The sequence below is a fragment of the Oxyura jamaicensis genome, chromosome 20 (genome assembly GCF_011077185.1).
Source record: "Oxyura jamaicensis isolate SHBP4307 breed ruddy duck chromosome 20, BPBGC_Ojam_1.0, whole genome shotgun sequence".
Classification (NCBI taxonomy): Eukaryota; Metazoa; Chordata; class Aves; order Anseriformes; family Anatidae; genus Oxyura; species Oxyura jamaicensis.
The window spans coordinates 3641385-3651001 of NC_048912.1; the positions used below are offsets into that span (position 1 = coordinate 3641385).

Here is a 9617-nt window from a genome sequence, read left to right on the forward strand (position 1 = left end):
TAATGAATAGAGTTCTCTGTGCTTCAGGTCATGTAACTCATTTCCCAGCACCTGAATCATTTTCATAGCCTTCCTTTGAGGTCTCTGTAAGATCTTCACGTTGCTCGCCAAGAAGCCGCGTTGGAATTGGATGCAGTCCTTCAGCAGTTATCAGAGCTGTCCTGAGGACTGCGGTTTCTCCCCTTGTTCCCTTGATGCTTTCTTTTCACATGCACACAGAGCTGCCCTTTTGCTGCAGTGCCAAGAGCTTGCATTGCAGTTGCTCTTCACGATGACCCCAGATCCATCCCAGAGTTACCATTTCTATGTCTCTCCTATAATTTTCCTCCCCAGGTGCATCAGCTGAACTCCAATAACATTCAGCCTTAGACCTGGTGCTGTTTAACCATAAGCACTCGGACCATCACCGCTGAACTGAGCGATGTGACCGCTTTTGCAGGAGCCTCTCCTCCTGCTGTCAGGGCTCTCCCCGCACTGCACGGCGGGCAGCAGATGCTGAAGCAACACAGTGTAAAGGCTGGACTATTTTGGTGAACCAGAACAGGGTCCGGATTTCTTCATCATGGACTGGGGCATGGCTCCACTGAGAAAATAGCAGAGACCCTCACGGCACGGGAAAGGGCAGCCTGGGGAAGGCGCGGGCAGGCAGGAGCTGGAGCCATGCAGGTATCTCACATCGAGCCTTCCTCACTGCTCATCCTGGTGCCAACGGAACAACGAAGAGGAGCTCGGCTTTATGTGTGGATATGCACGAAAACTGCAAGAAGAGAGCTTGTGCTAATTACCAGTCTGCTTTCTAATGATAAGGGGGAAGGCTTCAGTGCAGGGGGGCCTTGGGTGCTCAAAGGCTGGAGGAAGAGGAAAGCTCACCACAAACCAACACAAATATGGTCAAGCATCCAGTAACTCTGAAGAGAATTTTACCAAACACTTCCCTTTCCCCAAGATTTTGTTTGAAGAGAAAAGAACAATCTTGCCCTTCTGCGGAGATATATTCTAGTGAATAGACTATTTTTTACAGTAGCTGATGCCCCTGCCAGCACACAGGAAAGCAAATTGAATGATTAGAAGCATCTAAAAACTATTGCTGCAAGTGAAAAAGGACATAGAGCAAGGACAGCTATTTTTAAGCTATGCAGCGGTGTTGCCTGCTGATTCCACAGCACCGAAGTTATAATTTCTTGTTCATCACGCAGTTACTTTTTCCTCTCTTCAGACCTGTAACCAAACTTGTAATCTGTGCCCTGTGAATTGCTACAGTGGCTACTACAGAGACAGAAAACACAAGTCTGAGAAAAAGATTCACGCACTGGCCTTTAAACTGCAGAGTTTCTGAGCGCAAATTGCATTTGCAGATCTTAATGATGAATGAGAGGAAGTCCTAGGTTATGCTGGCAAAAAAGGCCAGATGATTTTGGACTTCCAAGGGACCTAGAGGAGGGGTGACTGCACTAGCTAATGAAAATACATCTCAGGCACTCCGTGATGACAGAGCCAAGCGCTTCTGTTCATCAGCCCAAGTTCTCCAGCTAAGCACTGAGGCCAGGGAAGAACCAGAAGCCAGATTTCAGGAGATGGTAAAAACTTCTAGGCACTGTTCGCAGAAGTGGCCGGCTCTAAGGACGGAAACATGTCCACATTTCCACAGGTGGAGTTTGCACAATCCCTTCAATCCCAGGGAAGCAGAGGTGAAGTTGGGTGCTAGCCTGCTGGATTTTTTATCAGTGCTGAACTGCAGGCACTTCTCTTCAGCCTGCAGTAAATACAGAGGATATCTCATTAGCCCAGTTTAAAGGTGGAGGAGGTAAGAGAAGATATATCCACCGGTGTTAAGTGGAATAAAGAATTATACACAAACAGTGCAAGCCTACAGCAGCTGCAGTCAAGAAAACAAATCAACTATTTATTACTTCTCCTTCAGTGTTCTTAAACATTTATGGAGTGCCATCAATAACCAAGTTAATTGTGAATGGCTGCTTGTCTATTTGCAAGGCCTGCTTTAACCTGCACGAATCAGAACTGCTGTGAAAGGGACTTTTCATCAATGACAATAATTATATGGCCCTTTAACTGCTTTCTGCATACCTCATGGCACGATCCTGTTCAGCGAGTCACGCTGGGCTTTGCACAGTATTATCAGTGAGTGGAGCTGAAGAAAGCCAAGCAAATTGGAGCAACTTATTTCTTTGTGTTTGTGCATGCTGGATGAGTGCCCTCCCTGGAGAAAGGAAACAGACACCATTTTGCCAGGCAGAAACTTGTCAAAACATTCACAGCAGAGCAAACGGACATGCTCAACGCTCCTTGCCATTTAGCAAGGTAGAAATTAATCCTGAGTGACCCCATTACTGCTTGTGACACCTTTCTTAATTATCTAAACAAACAATAAAAATATTAATAAAAAAAGAAACAAACTGCATACTTGTGCAGTGACCTCATGTCAGGAATGGGGAATTTGTCTCCAGACTGATTTAATCATATCAGAAAGATGGATGCCAGTATTCATTACTGTGACAAAATGCTTATTGTTTAATCACATTATCTGCCAGCTTTCAGCTAGGCTGAGACAAGTTTATCTGACATTGACCTGCGCTGGGGATCTTACGGAGCTGCCTCCTGGCTGGGGCTGCCCAACTGTTGGTTTCATCAGGATGTTTCTGGAGGCTCCAGGGCTGCACCATGTACAACCCTTCAGATTTAATCTGGCTGTTTTATTCTATTTATTCCCACCCTTTTGGTTGGCTGGCCCATGTGGATGCAGCCTTTTCACCCAGCTGGTTAGAAAGAGGGCAGCAGCAAACAGAAACCACACAAAAAAGAGTTTCTGATTCCCCCTCAAATGCATTTTTTTTTTTTTCTGTGAAGTCCCCTTACTTCCCGAAGACAAAATCCAAAGAACATTGTTATTTTTTACCGATTCACCATTTCAGCAGGCTAACCCCCAGTGACACCCTCCAGACTTCCTCCAGTCAAAATAAGAGCTCATAGAATAAATAAATAAATAAATAAATAAATAAATAAATAAATAAATAAATAAATAAATCTGTTTAAGGTGTTTATGAAATGTTTTCCACATTGGTGACATTTAACAGATTTTTGTGTTCTGTTCAGCTCTGGTGAGAAATGCAGAGGGCAAAGCAAGCTGGTGCTCTGACCGGCTGATTTAAGTGAGGATGAAGATGCTGAGAGTCTTTCCAAGAAGTGGCCAAGTGTTAGGTCCTACTCCTAGCTAGCAGGAGAGCTGCATCCCACCCAGGCTTTCTGTAACTAGTGCACAGAACACGAATAGGCCTCCTACAGGCCTTGCTGAAGGAAGCCATAAATACAAGCATGTCCTACAGACCGCACATCCTCAAGCTTGTAACTTCTGTTGGAGCTATGACACATCTTTCACAAAGACATTTAGCCTCCAGCTAAGGACTTCAAATGATGGAAAATCCACCTTGCTGCCAGATAATTTATTTCAGTGGTTAATTACTCTCCCTAAAAAATGTGCACCATATTTCTAGTCTGTGTTCGCCTAGCTACTGTTCTAGTGCAAGTTCTTAAATGAGTTGAAATGCATGCTGGAACAGGACTTTGGGAGTTAATTAATACTGTTTGGATAGCCAGACAGTGGAGACATGTTCAATAAAGCTGACATTTATGTATCACTATCAATTCACAAAGACGAAACACACTGAGCTCCCTGCAAAGCAACAGGCTCGTGCATTTTTAGACTTCCTTGTAGAATTTCTATAAAGTCATAACGAATAATCTACTTAATTTCCTCCCAAACCTGCTCTCTATAATATCAGGGTAGAACAGTTCTATTTCTCATCATTTAGGGGAAAATATTCACTCCATACTCCCTTGCAAGCCTGAGCTGAAAAACATTTATCTTACCATTTTCATTTTTTTCTCCATGATTTATAAACGCTGGTGTCTTTCCCTAGAGATGGGCATGAGTTTTGGATTCCTGACGTTGATTGATTCATGGGGAAAAAGTATGTAACATTTGATCTGACAAGGCAAACACACGCACTCCTTGGGCAGATGTACCATGGAGAACGTTAATATCTGGAGCCCTGGACAGAGTGCTGTTCAGATGTTATATGAGTTCAGATTGCACACGAAATGACTGTGAATATGCAAAGAGAGATAAAGTAGTGGGAGTAAACCTCCCCCCCCTCCCCACTCCCAAATACTGCACATGCCGAATAGCTCTGACCAATTCACTTATTGAAATTCTTCCTGCAATTCCATACCTTGCCTAAAGTGAAAGGACAGGATTTTTGTTCGGATTCCAAATCAGTTCAGACCAACAGATCTAGGACACAACCTAAAAAATGCTAAGACATGCAATCTTTTTCTTTTTTAAACCATCAATGCAAATGCAAATATCTTTTTTCCGCCTGCCAACAAGTCATTGGAAAAGTAAGATTACAGGGAATTTCACACTTCCAAAGGAAAAAAAAAATCTCAAATACCTTCTGCCTGTTGTCAGTCTGTGCTGAGGTGGCCACTAAAAAGAGAACTGATTTTTCTACCTCATAAAAACTGAGAGTAGGTATCAACATTTTCCTCCTGTTAGCTCACCATAAAACTTGAAATTCAAGTCAGTTCTGAAACTCAAGATTCTGAGGGAATTTTTTAACTTTCTTGGTCTGGGCCAAATCAAATAATTCAATTTAATTAGAATCAGCTCAGTTCATTCTGTTCCTCTCTTGTTTTGCTTTTTTGTATCCATAATATAATTATGGTTAAAGACAAATGGATAAAAACAAGTTATTTTGCCCCAGAAAAAAAGCAATAACCAAAGCTTAAAAAATTACCCTCAGATTATTAAAAAAAAAAAAAAAAAAAATCAATAGCATTTTCTTTCCATGAATGACTTCATTCTCCTTTAATGAACAGACACATTGCAAACTAAAAGGTTTGTTCAAAACCCTCCCAACCAACCCCAGCAAATATTTCTTTCTGTATTTCTAATATCTTTTGTCTACCTCTGCAAGTGCCTGGTGTGGTTCTATGACAACCTCCTCTCTTACCCCCCAAAATTTAATGTGCCCATCATTAAATGTGGAAGAAGTTCAGCATGCAAGTGTGTATCCAAGTAAACATGAGTTCAACAAACATCTCCCTTCCATTTTACCAATAGTAACCTGACAAGCCTTCCAAGGAGCTGACTCTGACGCAAAACAAATGCACACAGCCCTGCATCTTCATTTAAAATGAGTGTTTTCATTTAAAATGAGTGTTTTTAGAAGTGTGGGTCTAATGGGGCTTGGGATAGCCACATTTTCCTTCAGCTACACCCTCAAAGTAAATCAAGAGTGTTGAGTAAAGAGGAACTAATTCTATTTTGCTTGCTTTCAATAAGAAAGAATAGTCTCTCCTCCCCTTCTCGCCCCAAGCAACAGTCTTGGCAGCAAAGAATATTTTTTTCATAAAGCATAATGCAGGAGCAGCTCTCATTCACTCCGGCAAATCCTGTTTAATCCCTGGATTTGTATCGTTTGCTGACTAGACTGGGAAATTTGGCTGAATATAATCCTTCAGCTTCTGAAGAAAAATGGCTTATTTAAATATTTAGCTGCACTTTGTCAATATCAGCAGGGCAGGGGTGATGGATGACAGCAATTATGCTGGGTGCATCTCCATTAACATGCCACTTTTTCCAGGTATGGAGTCTGCCTCTCGTATGGTTTGTTTAATGATCAGGACTGAAAAGGAATTTTAATGACCCCCCTAGCAGCTCACGTTGATTTGAGGTTGGATGTTATTTAGTGGAGTACAAGTATCTGGGATGATCAGAACAGTGCATTAGATGTCTACTTGGCAAGCAAGTCTTCTCCATACTTCATGACTCCCTGATTTGCAGCAACGAAAGCACACTACAAGATAACTGCATGTCCAGCCATAAAAGTTTAAGTAGCTCCCAGTGCTCTTCAATATAAGGGATTATGCTTTTAGTACATCGTGTGATGGGAGCATACAACACTTAGCACCAAATGTCTGTCAGCGGTATATTTCTGTCCTTAAATATTTTATATAGAGACAGATGGATAGATGGATAGACAGATAGATAAATAAGGGATAATCTTAAGGCCGAGTATCTGTAAGGATGTCTCCCACACCCTGGGCTGGCGATAGCAATGTGCTGACTCCACGGGCATCAGGCAGGCATTTACCAGGGGTGCAGCTTGGGTCCAGATATGGGCTGCCTGGTTTGTCCTCACACACACCTTGTTCTCCATTGCTATCCAGACTGTGATGGGAGAGCCCTCACAGCCCCGTGAAGAGATGCAGCCTGTATGGCAAACACTAAGTTGAGAAGATGCAAACACTCTTGGGCTTCCTCGGTGCCAGGAGAAGTGAGTCCAACACAAATCTGAAGCCATCCACTGTTTTTCATCCTGGGCATGATCACCATTCATTTTAGAGTGGCTGCAGTACTACCTTGCTGACTATTGTAAGGGTAAATGCAGAGGAAACCATAAAGCGATGACAACAGGGGTTACCTATGTGCTCATCACACTAATGACTTTCAGGTCTTCTTCCCTGGCTTCAAGTCTTTTCCCCTTACGTCTGGGCCAGGGGTTCTGTTCCTGCTACCGCTCTACTTAAGGCTTTTCCAAGTCGGGTGAATTTATTTGACTGCTATTTGGAATATTCATTTTTGCTTTTTCGTAAGCTCCTGAATGCACATAAGCCCCACTTGAACTTTTCCCTCTCGGCCAGACCAGCACACAAGAAAGAAAGAGTTGTTCTGGATGGATTACCATATGTTAAAATTACTGTGAAATCCATAAGGTAAGGTGTGCTAAGCTGGTAAACCCCAGTTCCTTTCTGTGCTTCAGGTGCATGTGGTATAAACCACATGAATTCAGTCAGATGCCCAGAGGACAGATAAAGGCAGCCGAGATCCTTGTGTATAATAGCATTCTCAGTTAATGGACATCCGTTTAAAAATACAGTGTGCACTATAAGCTGTACATTAAATTGAAATACTGAGAGCACTCTTGACCACTAACAGGGCAGTAACGAGGGATGCCCACAGTGCTCAACTCCCTCCGCACAACTGGGATCTGGAGCCAGAAAAGGCAAGTGCTCAGTGGCCTCTCTGTCTTTTGGATGGGGGAGGAAAAAAAAAAAATATAAAAATAATCTATTCAAAACCTGCTTCTTCACAAACGCAAGCTGCACCAACATGTTTGTTCCTATCTATGTCTTCTGCTGCAAGGCATTATTTGCATTGGAAAGCTCCCTGTACAGAAGGTGTGACGGGCAGGTTTAATCTGTCAGCCCACAGACCTGACCTCCTTTCTCTGCTTCAGCCTTCACTGAAAAGAAACATACAGAGGCCACCTTAAAAAATAATTAAAGGTAGACCACAGAAGGGATCCACACAGCACTGCCATCTATTAATGGAAATGATGGATGCTCTGTATTAACCTTTCCACAGTTGTAGCCTTCCACACAGGCTAAGAAGCAGCTGTGTGAGTGATTCAGTGAGGTTACCTCTTGCAAATTGTATTAATAATTCACTTGTCTGTGTGAACAAATCCCTCCTTCCCAGGCTGCAGGGCTGGGCTAATCTCATGTTTCGAGGTTCAGATAGCCATATGCTCCTCCAGACAAAGCTGAAGCAGAAAACCTTGAGGCAAGCAAAGACCTTCTCTGGGCTGGGCGCATCATCCCAGTGCTGCCCAGCCTTTCTTGTGGGATGGTAGAAACCGAAGCTGTCTGTAGCCCTAGTGCTTTGCAGCCTGGTGATAGCCCCCAGAGCTGGCACTCATTAAGCCTCAGGAGCAGGAGATGAATAGCTCAGCCCTGACAGCGTCAGTCCCAGCAGCGCACTCACACGCAGAGTTTTTGATTGCTTTGTTGACCACAGACCAGAGTTAGAGAAGAGGAAAGGGATGTAGGACTGAATTAATCCTTTGCTATAGACAGATCTATTAGCTTCACCTCTCACCACCTATAAATATTCTATGAACAGATCACCAAACCCTCAGGTTGGTTTGTTACTCAGAAGTATTGAAGCAGTTTCTATAAGCTGCCTGGCTCTCCCTGTGCACGGACACCCAGTAGGGTCAGTGGCACAGCCACTGCACTGGCCTCAGTCCAAATGGAACGACATCCAGCTAAAAAGCAACCTGGTGCTGAGCAACGGTAATAAATATGCAGACATATAATGAATATGTACCCCTGCTAAACATCCCCTGGGGCTCACGGCTGCAGGCACTAATGGGAGCAGCATCATGGGTGCTATACAATTGCTATCAAGACTGTGATGCTCTTTTGAGTGTTTGTACTCCTTTGCTGAATGTTTCCACCTGTTTTTATTTTTTATTTTTATTTTATTTTTATTTTATTTTTTGTGGCAATCTGTAAAGTGCTAAATTTCCTTGCCTTTTGCCTACATACACCATCCAATTTGGAGTTACCTGCTAACAGTAATTTAATACACTACAGAAATTTCATACCTTTTTTTAATGTACTTCTGGAGCTGCCGTTTGACAGCATGCGAAGTGGGAGCCAAGCACAGCTGAGACTGAGAAATCCTGTTGTCCGAGTTAAATGGGGGTGGCAGAAGCAGGGAATCTGGGAGGATTCAGAAGCAGCTTTCAACTCCACACCACGTCTCCCTGCAAGCACAGAGAGACTTAGGGACCAGGGTCGCTAAAAGCACAGACCTGGAGTTTTAACCCCGAAGAGGAAGAACATCATGGCCTTAACCAGGAAGGGCTTAACATGACTGGAAACTGCGACTCTTACGGCTTTCCAGCGGCACTGTATATAGAGCTGTTATACCACCCAACCAAGGTGTGAAGCAGAGGAATTCTCCATGTGTCAGAGCAAACAGAGTGCAGGATCTGCTCCAATTTAGCTCAGTGATGATCTGCTACCAAAAAGAAAAGAGGACGGTACCAGATTGCAGGGTGGAGAGGTAAGAAATTATTGCTTACCTGAAATGGTGGCCCAGGCACAGGGAAAAGCAATGTGTGCCATTTTCTCCAAGAAGCACTAAGTCTGATACATTTTGAGATCGTGCCCGTGTAGAAACATGGGGACCAAGGTCCAGAACCAAATTGGAAGCGCAGGTGGCAGCCATACGGGGTGCCTGGGGAAGCTTTTCCTCTTGTGGCTCCAGCTCCTACTGCAGCTCCTTTGGATGCCATGCAGTTTCCCTCAGACTCCCCAGGTCTGCCACCTTCCCCCTCCGTACCTTTTATATATTCTTGTTTAAAAGTACCTCCTTGCTCTGTTCCCTACACCCAAACCTCACCAATATTTGGTACCAACTCCAAATGTGAGAGTTGTGAACTTGGGAATCTATTTTCAATGGCTGATTATTTGAAGAAAACTATGCTCACTTTCACCTCACTTCCAAATAAATATTTTTTTTTCAAAAGAGCAAAATTACATCACAATCCATCAAAGAATTCCTACTTAGCAAACTGCTCAGAGCACCACCTCACGCCTGTTTGCAATATGGACGGTGAGCCGCTGTCGTCCCGGTACCATTTACTTTGCACAGGTCTGCTGTGCAGAGCTTTGACCCTATTAATTTGGCTCTGGCTCTATCATATGAAGAAAATCATAAGACAGTGGCTTAAAAGGGAGCTCAA

The 9617-nt window shown here is 43.5% G+C and overlaps 1 long non-coding RNA gene across 1 annotated transcript; it reads right to left on the reverse strand.

Moving 5' to 3' along the window:
• Nucleotides 1-313: 313 nt before the first annotated feature.
• Nucleotides 314-8646, reverse strand: LOC118176846. The gene is made up of 3 exons (XR_004755552.1): nucleotides 8472-8646; nucleotides 2086-2218; nucleotides 314-699 (listed from the first exon to the last, which is right to left on the reverse strand). It is a non-coding gene; the product is annotated as an uncharacterized LOC118176846 (long non-coding RNA).
• Nucleotides 8647-9617: the final 971 nt, after the last annotated feature.